Source organism: Grammomys surdaster, unplaced genomic scaffold, assembly GCF_004785775.1.
Source record: "Grammomys surdaster isolate TR1022 unplaced genomic scaffold, NIH_TR_1.0 126176, whole genome shotgun sequence".
Lineage (NCBI taxonomy): Eukaryota > Metazoa > Chordata > Mammalia > Rodentia > Muridae > Grammomys > Grammomys surdaster.
In genome coordinates this window covers 433,679-451,201 of record NW_021620983.1, presented here as the reverse complement: position 1 = coordinate 451,201, position 17,523 = coordinate 433,679, and the positions used below count along the sequence as shown (strand labels likewise).

General features: G+C 41.7%; 1 long non-coding RNA gene across 2 annotated transcripts in view; it reads left to right on the top strand.

The window, feature by feature from the left end:
* Positions 1 to 17: 17 nt before the first annotated feature.
* Positions 18 to 17,523, top strand: part of LOC114612641 — a 21,410-nt gene continuing 3,904 nt past the window's right edge. The window contains exons 1-2 of one of the 2 annotated variants that reach the window (XR_003710057.1): positions 18 to 138; positions 440 to 1,182. This is a non-coding gene — a long non-coding RNA (uncharacterized LOC114612641). Of the gene's footprint in view, positions 139 to 439; positions 1,183 to 17,523 lie in introns of those variants that run through there. The other variant, XR_003710058.1, reaches the window with a different exon arrangement.

The following is a 17,523-nucleotide window of genomic DNA, read 5'->3' as shown; positions in this document are numbered from 1 at the left end:
CGCTGAGAAGCGTCGCAGGCTTCCCTCGCGGAGGAGGCCACCGCGCCGCTCGGACTACGGTCTCAGCCGCGACCCTAGGACGACCCCGGCGCGCCCATGGCCGCGCAATCGCCGCAGCCGGGATCCTTCTAGACGCTGGTACCGGGGAAGCGGCCTCGGGCTCGCGCGCGGGCGGGCGGGCGGGATTCCGCCGCGGCGGGGGAGGGGCGCGCAGGGGGAGTGTCAGCTAGGGAGGCCCGCGCCGCCGCGGCTGCGCCCGCCGGAGCGCAGCGTCTGGCGCCCGCGGGTCAACTGAACCGCGCTGCGCGACGGGAGCGCCCATAAAGCTCGGAGGCGCGCGGTCCGGGGCGCGCACCAGTGAGTTCGGAGGGATCGGGAGCGCGTCAGGGTGCGTGCTCGCCCGCCTTAATAGTGAGGCAACCTCTCTTGCACCGTGCAGCCCCCAACAGCCGGTTAGAGCGTGAGCCGCAGAACAGGAGCCTATCTTCCAGAGAGGATGTCGCCCAACCCAACCTAAACAATAACGTAGCTTTGGAGAAGAGAGACAGCACGCTGAGGTCATTTCCCACAACGTCTGTACCATATTTTTAAACTGCCATGCAGATGCTTAAGCCATTTTAAGATCCTAGTCCCCGGCAGGACGTGGTGACTCACATCTATAATTCCAGCGCTCTTGTGACTGAGGCAGGAGGATCCGGAGTTGGAGATCAGCCTGTCTACCTTGTGAGACTCCATCTCAACACGCGCGCGCGCACATACACACACACTCAGGCTGGGTAAATAACAACCTGGGTAATTGACCCTTAGCTTCTATCCTACCCTCCAATAATCTTCCAAAACCCTTGTAATGACTTCTCTTACTTTCTTAGCAGGGTTGGTTGTACTTGGGGTGAGGAGTAGTTATGCTTCCTGGTTCATTCTTTCCAGTATCTAAGAACCCTGGGTCCCACTTATTTAATGAATGAAAGAATGATGATAATCTAGATAATATCAGGTTGGTGCTACTGGGAAAATATCGAACTTTGGTATCTGTAATGTTTATGGACATTCGATGTTATGCAATAATTGCTTCTTTTATAGAGTATACTCAAAAATACTTTACTGAGTATTTCTATTTTTGTTGGTGTCTTCTTGCAGTATGTTAGATTCTAAGCTAGTCAAACAAATACAGCAGAAAACGAATTTATTGTTTGTACTAATCAAGAAACACACTTTCTGCTGGGCAGTGGTGGCACCTGCCTTTGATCCCAGCACTTGGGAGGCCAGCCTGGTCTACAGAGTGAGTTCCAGGACAGCCAGGGCTACACAGAGAAACCCTGTCTCGAAAAAACAACAAAAAAACAAAAACAAAAAACAAACAAAAAAAACAACAACAAAGAAACATACTTTCTGTTCATTTGAGCAGCAACTGATTTATAAAATTGTAAGCATTGTTTTATTAACATATATAGAATACTGGATTTAATTATGACATTTCCATACATGTAATTTCTTGTTTTGTTTTTGTTTGTTTGAGACAAGGTTTCTTTGTGTAACAGCTCTAGCTGTTCTGGAACTCAATTTGTAGACCAGGCTGGCCTCAAACACACAGAGATCCTCTTGCTTCTGACTTCTGAGTGCTAGGATTAAAGGCATGTGTCACCACAACCCAGCTTCATGTACATATTTTGATTATATCGTTTTATAACCCTCTCCTGTACCCTCTGCCCCATTCCCTCTAATCTCCTTCTTTTTCACACCGAGTCCTTCTTCTGCTTTCATGTCTTTAATCTTTTTGGTGATCTAATAAGTTCACCAAACTTATTTTAACTTTAAAGACTTTTAAAAATGACATTGTGTGTATGTGTGTGTGTGTGTGTTTCTGTGCTTATGTACAGGTCAGGGGGTAAGTTTCAGGAGTCAGTTCTCTCCTTCCATGATGTGGGTCTTGGAGATCAAACTTGGATAGTCAGTCTCGGTGGGAAATATCTCCTTATCTGCCTAGGCATTTTTCTGATCTATGAGTTTCATTAGAGTTGATTAAGGAGATTGGGTGAGCTGTTATTATGGGAGAATGGGCACTTTGCTAGTTATTACATCACTAAAGAAAATTTCTCCCTTAAGGGCCTGGTGTGTGTTTGTGTGGGTTGGGGATGGCACACCTTTAATTCCAACACTCAGAAGACAAAGGCAGGTGAATTTCCATGACTTCGAGGCCAGGCTGGTCCACAGAATGAGTTCCAGGACAGCCAGGGCTATGTTAGAATACTGCCTTCCATTCTGTTGGGAGTCCCTACCACAATTGCCGCCTGAATGTATAATCTTAAGCGTTAATCTCAGCTTTAACCTCCAATTAGCATAAAACATGCCAAGCTGTCACAATTCCAATTTCTACAAGGAAATCTGGAGTAACATTTTCTTATGCCAAGATTTTGGATTTCTAGGAAAATCTTATCATAACAAAGGCTATTTGGAAAGCTATATCCCTCCTTATTTAGCTTTTTATATTTTATTACATTTTATTTGTTTTGTGAGAGGTGTGTGTGTATTTGCTTGCTTGTGGAGGTCAGATGACAATTTGTAGGAACCAGTTTTCTCCCTTCTTTATTGTAGATCCTAGGAAATGAACTCAACTTGTCAGACTTGGCAGCAGGTGTCTTCACCTGATGAACACTTTGCCAAACCCCTTATAGTTTTAGAGAAGGGATCAATTCGTGTCAATCAAAGTTTGGTAGTATAGCAGCTGATGTAAATTTTTGTTTAAATTATTTTCCATCTTATATATGTCTACTACTGTTAAGTATCCTCAGCTGGAGAGATGTTAAAATGTTTCACATACACACACACACACACACACACACACACACACAAACCTTACAAGACTGTTATTAAAGAACTCATACAACTCAATAATATAAAAAACCAAACCATTCCATTTTCAAGAGTCTGGTCTGTTCTGTATCTACTATGTGGTTTCTGGGGATTGAACTTGCCTGCTAACCAATACAATTAAATTTGTGGTGTGTGTGTGTGTGTGTGTGTGTGTATATATATATATATATATATATATATATATATATATATATATATATCATGCATGTAGTGCCCAGAAGAAGGCAGCAGATCCCTTGGACTGGAGCTACAGGAGGTTGTGAGCTGTCTGATGTGGATGCTAAGAATCAAGCTAGGTCCCCTACAAGAGCAACGTGTGCATATAAACACTGAGCTATCTATCTAGCCCTACAATACAAATTTTCTTTTGAGACAGGAGGTTTTCTCTATGTATTCCTGGCTGCCCTGGATCTTGCTATGTGTACTAGGCTGGCCTTGAGCACAGAGATATGCCTTGCAAGGTTGTTACCTGCTGGAGGTTGGGAAAAGGCTCCATTTAGTGCCTCCGCCCTAGCTTCTGGTTTCTGCCAGCATCACTGAACATTTGGCGGCTGTCTTAGTAAATGCTCTATTGCTGTGAAGAAACAGCATGCCCACAGCAGCTCTTATAAAGGAAAGCATTTAATTGGGGCTGGTTTACAGTTTCAGACGTTAGTCCATTATCATCATAGTGAGAAGCGTGGCAGTCATGGATGCTGGAGAGGTTGCTGAAAGTTCTACGTTTTGAACAGCAGGCAGCAGAAAGAGAAAAACTGGGCCTGGCTTGAGGATTTGAAACCTCAAAGCCCATCCCCAGTGATACATTTCCTCAAACAAGGCCACACCTCTTAACAGTGCCACTCCCTAGTGACCAAGCATTCAAATCTGTGAGCCTATGTGAGCCATTCTTATTTAAACCACTACATTACACTTAGTCTTATCATAATACAGAAATGCATTCAGTCCAACTTCAAAAGTCCTCATAGTCTATAACAGTCTCAACACTGTTTAAAAGTCCAAAGTCTCTTCTCAGAGTCATGGCCATCTCTTAACTGTGTAAAATCAAAATTAAAAAACAGATCACACTTCCAGTGTACAGAATATATATTACCATTCCAAGCAGGAGAAAAGGGAGCATAGTGAGGAAACACTGGACCAAAGGAAGACTACAAACCAGCTAGGCAAACTCCATACTCTGCATCTCCATGTCTAGTGAAGATCTTCAGATCTTCATCTCCTTTCAGCTCTGTTGACTGCAACACACTTCTCTCTCTTGTGGGCTTGGTTCCACTCTCTGTTAGCAGCTCTCCTTGACGGGTATCCCAAAATTCTGAAATCTCTAACATCTTGGGGGATCCAAGGCAATCCAGGCTTCACCTTCACAGCTTCTCTCAATAACCTCACTGGGCCTCCATGCAGGGGCATCCCTGATACATGCCTGGCTTCAGCAGCTTTCCTTAGCCAGGGAGGGAGATTCTACAACCTCTTTCTTGTATCTTTGACTCTAAAGTTAGAACCACGTGCCTGAAGCTGCCAAGTCCTGCTGCTTGCTGGGGCTGAAACATGGCTGCCTTGTTCAAATACATTTTTTATTAGCTTTCTTTTTTTGATATTTTTCTTTCACTGCCTAAGTGTGGCTTTATCTGGAACTTTAGACCAGGCTGGCCTTGAGATCTGACTGTCTCTGTCTCCTGACTTCTGGGAATAAAGTCATACACCACCAAACCAGGTCCTAAATTTTTTAAAATTCCTTTTTACAGGTTAGAAGATTAGCTGAGTGAGGTCCTACTCTGATCACCACTTCCTTTATTCTGTTTAGCATCAGGCTTTTCTTTATCTTCTTGAGCACAAGACTAAGCACCATTTCACCTCCTGTTGTCTCCGTCCTCCTCAAACTGTATACTTTGTATTTTTCCTTGCTCTTCTTGCTCCTTTTCATTATACATCTACATAAACGTGGCCCCTAAAAACCAAGCAATACAGTCAACACTAGGCTGTTTTGAAATCTCCTTTCCCAACGCTGTTAATCTAAAACTCTTCACTTTAGCCTCAGGCAGATTTTTTTGGACAAGGGCAGAAAACAGCCACATTCTTTACCAAAATATCACAAGAACACTCTCTTTATCACTTACTAATATTCTCCTCTGAAACTTCTTGAGCTGGCCCCCCAGGTCAGATCACTCTCAGCACCACTGACTTTTATGCTCTACTAACATGTCCCACTGAGTCCTACATAAAACATTCAACTTCTTTCACAATACAAAGTTTCAAAGTCTACATTCCTCCAAAGAAAAGCATACTCAGGCCTATCACAGCAATAACCCCACTCCTGGTACTAACTTCTGTATTAGTCAATGTTCTATGGCAAGTCTTATAAAGGAAAACATTCAGTTGGGACTGGCTTTCAGTTCAGAGGTTTAGTACATTATTGCCATGGCCAAGAAGCTTGGGAGTAAGCAGGCAGACATGATACTGGAGTGGTAGCTGAGAGTTCTTTATCCATATCTGTAGGCAACAGGAAGAGAGAGGACACTGGGCCTGACTTGAGGCAGGTCTTTCCAAGCCTACAGCAGGTAACACCCTTGCAACCATCTTGACATTAACATTTTGAAATGTGTTTCACTATGTTGCCCAGGAAGCTAGTGTTGAAGACTATGCTAAAGCCATCCCCCTGCGGTCTCATATGTGTCAACAGGTTTGCATTATTACCTATTGTTGAAACAAAGGGGTGTCTCACTGTATAGTCCAGGAAGCAATCTTCCTGCTTCAGCCTTCCAAGTGCTAGGATTACAGGTATGAGTCACTTTGCCTTGCTAACAACCAGCTTTTAATGATTCTTTAAAATCACAGAAAGTTCACTCATTTATTGTCTCCCACTCTGAATTCAGAGGCATCTGTAATTAGTCACTCTGTTACAGTATTATTATTTCAGGTATATTAACTGTGTCGATCTGATTCAGCTACTCTTCACAAAGTACTATAAACTGTATGGCTTATAAACAATGGAATTTATTTCTCAAAGCCTGGAGGTAGGTAGTCAAAAATGTAGGCACTGGGAGATTCTGTCAGGTAAGGACTGTTTTCTATTCCTATGTCATGTGTTTTTAGCATGTTCTCACATGGGGTAAGGGATAGCTATTCTCCGTTGTAAGAGCACTCATCCCATTTAGAAGGAGTCTACCTTGGTAGGGCATGGTGTCATGCTTCTGTAATTATAATATTTGGGAAGTGGGAGGAGGGAGGGTCAAGTGTTCAAGATCATCCTTGGCTACACAGCAAGTTTGAGAACAGCTTAGGCTACATATCCTCCCTCCAGAACGAGAGAGAGTCTACTCTCTTGGCCTAATTACTTCCAGACAGCTCCTCCTCCTCAGTATCATCACCTTGAAGGGTAGGTTTCAACATAAGAATTTAAAGAGGCCATAAATCATTCAGACCATAACATTTAAATTTTCCTCCCAAGAGGTGGGGTATATAGCTCAGTTGGTAGAGTGTTTGTCTAGCATGCACAGAGTCCTCAGTTTGATTGCCAGCACTACATAAATGGGGGATGGAATGTGCCCTATCAATAATCCCAGAGCTTGGGAAGCAGAGACAGTGAGCACAAGTTCAAGGCCAGCCTGACCTATATATTGATTTACAGGCTGGACAGTACTACATAGTGAGATCATGTCTCAAACAACAAAAATAAGCAATCAAAAGACTTCAAGATCATCCTCAGCTGCACAGCAAGTTCCAGGCTGTAACACATAAGACCCTGCCACAAAAACACAATACCGTTTTTCTTCCCAACTTGTGCAGCCAAGAGTTTTCAGAGGCTAAGAACTGTTTTCTCTCCTCATATCCACGTAACACAATTATTCTTTCAGGTAATCGATTCACAAAATTCATTCCTCAGCTTCCTCAGTGAAGGGCATATATCTAGACTAAATATAAAACACAAACCTGAATGCTCTTCAGTTATAATCAATTCAATATGACTACTATTCATGAGGCAATTATTTTAAGCTTAGCAACTCAGCTACAGCTCCTTTATTGAATTAGGCTTGAAATCGTAGGACTTCCAGGGTATTTATTTGCCTTAGTTTACTTCTAAGCAGTCTTTAACATCCATGTTAATAGCCCCCCATCCTCTGGCAATCATCACTTGGGAGTGATTTTAGTTTAATGAGAGTTCATAGAAAACGTTTTAGAAAAGGTCTCATTTTAAAAAAACTTTTTATTGATTCTTTGTGAATTTCACATCATGTACCCCAATCCCACTCATCTCTGCATCCCTTCATATCTGCCTTTTGCCCCAAAAGAAAACAAACAAACAAACAAACAAACACCCATCTCACTGTGGAAGCTGCTGTGTGTCATGATGAGTCACACAGAACATCCTTTTGCAGAAACAACTTTACTTGCAAATGTTCTTTGCAATGAGTCATTGGTCTGATTAGAACCCTCTGGCTTCTGCTATACCATCAGTGCTGGATCCTCACTGAGACTCGTCTTGGATATCCTATTGTTGTCCTGTGTCACAGAAATACTGTAGCTTTGGATCTAAAGGGCCAGCCCTTTCACACACGTCAGAGGTTCGTGGGTGAGGTAGATATTGGGGTGGGCCAACACAAAGCCCTGGATCTGAGCCTGGGTAGTAGCTAAGTTGGTCAGTCTGCCAACTCTCCTGTGCCTGTACCACCAGAGCCAGCTCTCCTGCTTTGCCCAGGTAAGAGGGGTGGGGCCAGCTCTCCTGTACTCTGGCTCTTGGAGCCCTTGGCTCTACTATGTTGCCCAGGGGACCCACTCTCCTGAATGCCATAGCCAGTGAGGGACAGGGCCAATTCTTCCTTACTCAGTTCATTGTGGCCAGCTCTCCAGCACCAACATCAGCGGAGCCAGCTCTTCCATGCTGCCCAGACAAGGGGCAGGGATAGCTCAACACAGTGCTGGAATATCTACTGCCTTAGGCACCAACCCAGACCAGGGATATCCCCATGGCCTTTGATGGTAACTTGAGCCATGGTGTGGAGGACAGCCTGCTTTCTTTTTGGGATGTGCCTGAGAAGGAAGGTCAACTGGGTACTTTTCTCTGCCTCTGTAAGCTAGCAGGCTTTCACCCCAGCATCTTGCTCCTTAGTCTTTACTGGTAAAATCGAACATTTGAGATTTTGTTTAAAATGACAGTGAACACTGCACAGTGTACAGACACACCTGGAGCCAAAACACCCATACTCACAAAATTTTAATTAATTAATTAAGTAAGTAAGTAAATTTTTTGTTGTTTTGTTTGTTTTTGAGACTAGATCTATGTAGTCTTCACTCTCCTATAACTCACTATGTAGACCAGGCTGGCCTTGAACTCACGGAGATTTGTCTGTCTTTCCCGTCTAAGTCTTGAGATTAAAGTTATATGTGACTCTATACTCAGCCAACTAAACTTTTTTTTTTTTTAAATAAAACTGGATTTATAGAGGTGGCTCAGCAGTGAAGAGTCCTTGAGACCAGACTGTGGTCTCTAGCCCTCACATCAAGGGTCTCAGCTACCTGAAACTCCAGGTTCAGGAGATCTGATTCCCTCTTTTGGCCTCCAAGGGTACCTGCACATACACATTCTAAAAAGAAAAAGGAATTCCCCTTTTAAAACAACAACAACAACAACAACAAAATATCGCCATGATTATTCCCTTTAACTTCTGCCTCATACAGTAATTAAAAGCAGCCAGAAAGAGCTCCCTGCTTCCTATACATAGATGAAAATGTGTTTAGCTAGTTTCTTGTTCCAGCCACTATGCTGTGCCTTCTGAAGCCACTGAAGATGAACACTATCCCTTTGGGAAATAAACCTTTTCTTTCTTAAGGAGGAAAAAAAAAAACCAAGCCAACAGACAGAAAGATGCTGGGAGAAAAGCCAAGTTAGTTGTACTATCATTGATAGCTGTTCCTTATTTCTAACTTATTCATTGTAATTTTGTTAAGGAAAAAAAATAATATTAGACTGTCAGTCTTCAGACAAGTGAAAATTATAATCTTGTAGGTAGCTATTTAAAGTAATAGAATTTAAGGCAATGTGAAAGGCTTAGTTTTAAAGACCCGTGTTATTAACTAAGGATGGGAAAGAACAGTATCTAGTTGGTATGGTCAGGAGCATAAATCAACTATTTCAGATAAACACTCCTATTTCCTCCAGGCTCACCTTCCTATAATTAGCTTCCCTATCTTTCAATTATAAGAAAACTTGTTTTTTAGTTTTTTTGGGGACAGGGTTTCTCAGTGTAGCCCTGGCTGTGACTGTCCTGGAACTCATTCTGGAGACCAGATTAGCCTCAAACTCAGAGATCCAGCTGTCCCTACCTCCGAAGTGCTGGGATTAAAGATTAGAAGTATCACCGCACCTGGCTTTGCTGTTTTTGAGGCTGACACCTAATTTACTTGCTAGTACTGAGATTATAGGCCTAGACCAAAACTCCTGGCTGCAAGCAAACTTTAACTTATTGTTGACTTTGTAAATTCATTTTAAAAAAATCAAAGAAACTGCTTTTTTTTTGGTTTTGGTTTTTCGAGACAAGGTTTCTCTGTATAGCCCTGGCTGTCCTGGAACTCACTCTGTAGACCAGGCTGGCCTCGAACTCAGAAATCCGCCTGCCTCTGCCTCCCAAGTGCTGGGATTAAAGGCGTGCGCCACCAACGCCCGGCAAGAAACTGCTTTTTTAAAACAAATTACCTTACCCAAAAATAGAATTTCTCCTTTAAAAAAAAATGAAACAGACATGGAGTTTATTAAATGTATTTTAAAATAAAATTTAGAATTAAGAGAAAATTCAGAAAAATATACCTGAGAGCACTCTCTTGAGAGAGTCCCCAGAAGTATAACTTCAATTAAAATTGGTGTGCTGAGCCTTGAAACTGGGGCCACTACATTTTTAAAAAATGAAATTGTATTATTGTTTGTTTATTTGTTTGTTTTTGAGGTAAAATCTCACTATGTAGCCCAGTCTTGACTAGAACTTGATATATAGACCATGCCGGCCTTGTGTCATAAATCACCCTGGCTGTACCTCCAGAGTGATGGGGTTACAGGCCACCATGCCCATCATGAAATCCCATTTATTTAATTTGTTGTTATTTTGCAATGGAGTTGGATATAGCCCAAAATGACCTCAAATTTTATTTGTACCTGAGAATGACCTTGAACTTTCAATCTCCCGTCCACTACCTGCTGGGTACTGGGATTGCAAGCATTTCCAAGTATAGAGAGAAGAATATCTTGTGTATTTTATAGATGCATCATCTGTCAGTGAAAAAGCCTATGGCCCATGGCTTATGCAGGAAATAGAGGTTGGACATCTGGGAGGAGAAAGAATTCTGGGATAGAGCCAGGTATAGGGGATGGGCCCAGGAAGACATGAGGAGACAGACACTTGGTACCTGAGCACAGGTAACTAGCCACGTGGAAGAACGTAGGTTAAAATAAATGGGATATATTAAGTTATGATTCTAGTCAGAATAAAATCTAGTCCGTAGTGCCTACTATATAACAAAGATATTTATAACTATATTTTGAGTCTGAGTCTTATTTCTGGGAGCCTGGCACTGGGAGGAAGAACCGGGCCTAACTTCAATACCTAAGAACTGAAAAAGATTAAATATTTTTTACACACATTTGCCTGATCTTCTTAGCTTTAAAAACAAAATCATTAAATGTCTGGATTTTGCTCAGCAATTCTTTGCTTGTTTAGCAGAAATCCCTGGGTTCAATCTGTAGTATCACACTGGGGAAAAAAAAAAAAAAGCAAGCTTTAAACCAAGTGTTGTGGTGCCTTCTTATAATCCCAACACTCAAAAAAAGCAGGAAGATCAGGAATTCAAGGCCACCCTGGGATATGCAGCTAGTCTGAGGATAGTCTGGGCCACATGAGACTATTTCAAGAATCAAACAAAAAGCCAGGCAGTGGTGGCACACGCCTTTAATCCCAGCACTGGGGAGGCAGAGGCAGGTGGATTTCTGAGTTTGAGGCCAGCCTGGTCTACAGAGTGAGTTCCAGGACAGCCAGGGCTACACAGAGAAACCCTGTCTCGAAAAACCGAAAAAAAAAAAAAAAACAGAATCAAAAAATTAAAAATAAAAATAAAAATAAAACAAGCAGCTGGCCATGGTATTTGCACACCGTTAATCCCAGCACTCAGTAGGCAGAGGCAGGTGGATCTCTATGAGTTTAAGGCTAACCTAGTCTACATAAGGAGTTCAAGACCAGCCAGAATTAAATGGTAAGATACAGTCTAAAAAAAAATCAAATAACATAAAATAAATAAAGTAAGGGTTAGGGAGATGGCTCAATGGTTAAGAGCATTTGCTGTTCTTACAGAGGACCTGGGTTTGATTCCCAGCACCTATGAGATGGTTCACAACAGTTTGTAACTCCAGTTCCAGGGAACCTGAGGCCCTCTTCCTAAACTATGAGGGCACTGGATGCACACTTACATGCATGCAGGCAAAAATAAGGATAAATAAATTTTTATTTTTATTTTTATTTTTTTTACTTTTTTTTTTTTTTTTTTTTTTGGTTTTTCGAGACAGGGTTTCTCTGAGTAGCTCTGGCTGTCCTGGAACTCACTCTGTAGACCAGGCTAGCCTCGAACTCTCGAGGCTCAGAAATCCGCCTGCCTCTGCCTCCCAAGTGCTGGGATTAAAGGCGTGCGCCACCACCGCCCGGCTAAATTTTTATTTTTAAGAACCAACAAAATAAGCAAAGGTGCCAGGTATTATTGTATTTACCCATAAACCCAGCACTCAAGAGGCAGAGGCAGGTGGATCTCTGTAAGCTCAAGACCAGTCTGGTCTACAAAGCTAGTTCCAGGACAGCCAGAGCTACACAAAGAAACTGTGTGTCAAAAACCAACAACAAAAACCCAAACCTAAAATTACAACGTAATATACAACAAAATAGGAGGAGGCTAATGGTCTAGGGATGTGGCTCACAGAAAGCTTTCCTAGAACATATGAAACCCTGGATTGCATCCCAGATACAGGGGGAAATAATCAGTAGAGAAAATAATAGTACTCAAACATATATTATTTTTCTTAAATTTTAACTTATTAAGAGCATAAGGAGCCGGGTGGTGGTGGCTCATGCCTTTAATTCTAGCACTTGGGAGGCAGGTGGATCTCTGAGTTCGAGGCCAGCCTGGTCTACAGAGTGAGTTCCAGGACAGCCAGGGCTATACAGAGAAACCCTGTCTCAAAACAAAACAAAAAACAAAACAGCATAAGGGCTGGAGAGATGGCTTTGTAGTTAAGAGCACCTGTTGCTCTTGTAGAGAACCCAGACTCAGTTCCCAGCACCCATGTGGGCTTTTTTTTTTTTTAATAGATTTATTTATTTTATTTATGAGTACACTGTAGCTGTCTTCAGACACACCAGAAGAGGGCATCCAATCTCATTACGGATGGTTGTGAGCCACCATGTGGTTGCTGGGATTTGAACTCAGGACCTCTGGAAGAGCAGTCAGTACTCTTAACCGCTGAGCCATCTCTCCAGCCCCCCCATGTGGGCTTATAACCATCAGTAACTCTAGTTCCAGTGGATCCAACACCTTCTTCCTATCTTCCTGGCACAAGGCACACGGGTCATCATATACATACATACATGCAGGTGAACATTCATACTCACAAAATAAAATAAATAAATCTAATTTTTAGAAAAGCATATAATTCATGCTTAGAACTATTTACTTTTTTATTTTACAAATTTTTACATTGAGTTTTACGAAGTTTTAAAGATTTTCGTGTGTGTGTGTGTGTGTGTGTGTGTGTAAAAGCATCCTTGGAGACCAGAGGAGAGTATTGAATCCCCTGGACCTAGAGTTATAGGTGCTTGTGAACTAACCCACTGTGGAAACTACTCTGAAAGAGTAGTAAGCATTCTTAACCACTGAGCCGTCTCTCCAGCTCCACATTTATTATTTAGTGTGTATCTATGTGTTTGGATAAACATATGAAACAATGTTTGGAAGTCAGGATAATCATGGGAGTTTTCTCTTTCCACCATGTGTGATAATGGGCTCAAACTCAGATCATCAGTCTTGGCAGCAACTGCATCTATCTGCTGAGCCATCATGCTGGCCCACTAGAGCTATTTATAAAGTGAATCCATTTTGTAGCTATAATTACTACCAGTAGAAATAATCAGTATTATCTTAGGGATACACACTATATAATTTATAGCTAGAAATTTTAAAATATGCGCAATCACCTTAGCAATACAGTTGGGACAAAGTGACTTTAAAGCAACACTCCTCTAAAGCAACATATGGCTTGACTGAATTAAAGAATCAAATCAATATTAAAAAATGTTGGCAAAAATATTAGTAAAATATGGGAATGTAGACATGAATTTAAGACATAAAAATAGCGTCTTGTAATGTCTTACAACCTAATCATTGGCTACAAGCCGGCAGCAGCTACAGAGTAGCAATTAAAGTGACAGCACTGTGTCGAGGCCAAATTAGAGGGAATTATTTACTCTCCTTGCTATGGTTAGGAACATTTACAAATCCCAGAATCTAGATAAATGAGGTTATGGTTACATACTTACTACTTTTTATATTCATCTTTAAATGTACAATTTGATATTTTTTTCCAAGAAAAACTACTCTAAAGCAACTGAAATAAGAAACAGATTGCAATCTTTTATCTTGTGTGTCTGTTTCGAGCACCATCCTCATACCCCAAGTCCTGACAAAATGTTGAACACTTTCTTGCTTTTTGTAATAGAAATTTCCAAATACACACAAAATAGACTAATGAGTCCTCCAGTGTCTGTTGTGATATATCTACATATCTTAACTTTTGGCTGATCTCTTTTATGTCTACCCTCCATTTTAGCTTATTTGAACTCAGCGATCAGAGGCCAATGTCACAGCTTAGTGATAGATCTCTTACTGTGGTGGTTTAAATGAGAATGGCTCCCATAGGATAATTTATTTGAATGCTTGGTTATCAGAGTGTAGCAGCATTCAGAAGAAATTAGGAGATGTGGCCTTGTTGGAAGAGATGTATCAAGGGCAGGTGGACTTTAAGGTTTCAAAAGCCCAAGCCAGGCCCAGGTTCTCTCTCTCTTCTCTCTTCTCTCTTCTCTCTTCTCTCTCTCTCTCTTTCTTTCTCTCTCTCCCTTCTCCCCTCCCCACTCTCTCTCTCTGCTCCTCCCCCTTCTCCTTTTTTCCCTGCTGCCTACAGATCTGGATATAGAACTCTCAGCTTCCTCTCCAGCACCATGTCTGCTTGCATGCTGCCTTGCTTCTGTTATGAAGATAAAGGACTAAACTTCTGAAACTGTAAGCCAGTCCTAATTAAATACTCTCTTTTCTAAGAGTTTCTGTGGTCATGGTATCTCTTCACAGAAATAGAACACTGAATAAGATACCTGCCTAATAAATCAAGGACCCTAGGATTCAATTCCCAGTACTATACAAAATATAAAATAAAATCAAGGACCTTGTTTAGTTCATTGGCCTTTTAAAAATTTAATTTTGGAGGTTGGAGGATGGCTCAGTGGTTAAAAGGACTAGCTGCTCTTCCAGAGGATCCAAGTTTGTTTCAACTAAACTGAGGTGTCAGCATTTGCGATGATATTGCTCATTTTAAGTTGTCTGAGGCTGGAGTTATAGCCCAGCCCGTGAGTGCTTTCCTAGCAAACACAAAGCCTAGGGTTCATTTCCAGTACTTTGTAAACCAGGTGTGGTAGTGCACTCCTATAGTTAGCACTGGGGAGAATGGAGGCAGGATTATAAATTCAAGGCCATCCTTGGTATGGTAAGTTTGAGGACGGCAGGACATAGATAAGACCCTGTCTCAAAAACAACAAAACAAACAAAGAAAACAAAAACCCACCACCAACAACAAAACACAAGTTTTATTTGCTATTGATCTAATTTTGGATCAAAGAGGAATAAATACTAAGAGCCATGCTGCCAACCAAGTTTGTTCCAAACAAGACAAGTTTGCCAGGGAAGTATGAATGAGCCCTTCACATACTTGTCCCTCTGTGGAGTCTCTAGGTCCAGTGAACACCTGCATTTCATCCTTTATCTGAAATACAACACGTGAAACAGGAAATATAAAATTTGGTACTGTCAATGTTCAATTTTACCTAACCCTGTTACTCTGGAAAATGTTTTTTTTTTTTTTTTTTAAATTCCTCCACAACCCATTTTCTGGAAAACGGCTTACTTCAAAGACCCACCCTTCCGGTAGGACTTCAGTACCTCTTTCAGGTGCTCCTCTTTGTTTGCCTAGGACAAGGACAGACATGAGGCTTCACGATTCTTTGCTTGATTAATGATAAATGATTAGCTGAGTTGCTTGTTCCGCTGATCACCAGGAGCAAAGTGCTTATTAGCCAAACTTTGGTCAACCCCTTTTCCTTCCCAGGCCCCTGAACCTTGGCCCACACTCAGTCTGAGTCAACAAGTGTCCCCTAGAGGACAGCTGGCCTCAGAGTCATTCTCAGATCAGCACACACCCTTTTCATATCCTCTTGTTGAAATATCGCCCCTCTTGTAGTGCAGAGGCTCCCTGACCCCCTAAATGTTACTTTTAGATAAAAGTCTCTCTTTACTAAGTCTAGATTTTTAAGTTTAAAGGCCCAGAAGTACAAGACAGTCTCTTAGCTCCTCTTCTGAGCTTTATCTAGTGCATCTGTTAATACACTTCAGCCCTGTGGGTACATTTTTAGTGAGACCAATGGCTTTTGGAGAAAAAAAAAATAGACTCTGATAAATGATGCTAAAGGCAGATAGTCTGACTGTTACCAGTGTCTTATATACCATTGCATTTAATTCCCCTAACTTCTATAAAAGGTAAGTACTATCTTTCAGCTGTTTTACAGGTGGAGAAACTGAGGCCTGGAAGAGTTCCAAACATTCTCAGACAGCCTGTGAATTGTAAAATTGGATGCAACTCTGGATCAATGCAAGGTCACAATTGGTTCGGTGTTGGAAAACATCTTCACTCCCTCTGCACAGATCTTGACAGTGCAGATAACCACAGTGAAGACTGGCTGAGACTCTCCTCTTGGCATCAGTGTTTGAGGGAAGGTGTTTTTGTGGCAGTAGCCAAACTACAAAATTAATCATCCTGTCTCATATCTATTCCACACCAAGACCCTTCATTTTGTACTGAGGGGCTCTGTTGGGTGTTTACTTGATGGTGTAGCTATGGACAAGAGGCACATGACAAAGCTACTACTGTTCTGCTAGGATCTAGGTTGGTGACAACAGGGAGGACACATGCTGAACACAGCCCATCTCATGGAACTGTTGCAGCTGCATAGGCTGAGGTCACTTTGACACTTTTTAAAAGACCTGCCTGGAGTCAAAGTGTGTGAATTACAAAAATGAATAAACACCCCCCTCTCCTGGCTATTGTGAGCATTGCAATGACTTTTTTAAGATCCCTACCACAGTTTAGGCATTTTTGAGTCCCAGCATCTTAGGGTCACGGTAGTGCTGGCCTGTAATACCAATACCAGGAAGCTGAGACAAGAGGATCAGAAGTTCAAGATCACTCTTGGCTACATAGCAAGTGGGAGGTCCAGTAGGAAAGTGTGCGTACCACCAAACCCTGCCTCCTTAGCTATTGTCACCACCTCCTCTTTTTCCTCCTCCTTCTTTAACTGAATCTTGTTATGTGAATACTCAGGCTACACTGGTATTCATGATCTTCTTGCCTCAGCTTCCTGCTGAGATTACAAGTGTAAACTTCATAATAAATTTACTCCAGATACCCATAATAAATGAAAAATAGGAAGAATGCTTTAAGTATTTTAAAATGAGTTTATGGGTTCTCGAAGCTGAGAATTTTTGGGAATTCTTTTTTCTCAATCTGAATCATAAAGACTGACAACTTCCAAGAGGCTGAAGCAGAAAGGCCGAAAAACACTCAAAGATGGTGGGCTACACTGTGAAATCCTCTCTTGACCTGGCCCGAGGGTTGGTCAATGGGGTCTGCAAGAGAGTGGGGATGGAGGGGCAAGAGACGGGAAGAATGAAGCCAAGACATAAAGTTTTCTGATCAAGACTCATTTATTGAAAGAAAATCATGAATATATAAGCACAAGCAAGGGAATGCAGCTGAAGACACTTTACCACGAGTGCCTTGCAGCTGGGGGCACTAAACAACAAGTCCAGGATATGTCTGAGAAAAACAAGATGTTTATCAGAGTGTGCTCAGCTGTTGTAGGCTGCTTGCAAAAACATCGTGCTAGAAAAACAAGTCAGGGTGGAAAAGTATCAACCTTCAAATATATGGCCTGAGATGGCTGCAAAGATGATAGCCGCCTTCTGCTAGGAGTTGGCTCCCAACACTTTCTCAACAAAGATTACAGTAAAGTGCTAATATCTTCCAGCAATCTGAAAATACCACCCTATGCTCTCTATGGCCTATGGAAGATTAAAATTTCACAATCTCGGAAAAGTACAACCTACAAATAGTTGTAGGTCCTAATTATGACATAATCTGAAGTCTATAGACGGGGAGAAAGAGCCAGTGTTCTTCCATTTATGGAGAGAGTTCTATCTATAATTAAAACATTCTTCAAAAATTAATATTCCAGGAAGCTCAGCTTCCTGCTCCTTTCCTTTCTTTCTTTCTTTCTTTCTTTCTTTCTTTCTTTCTTTCTTTCTTTCTTTCTT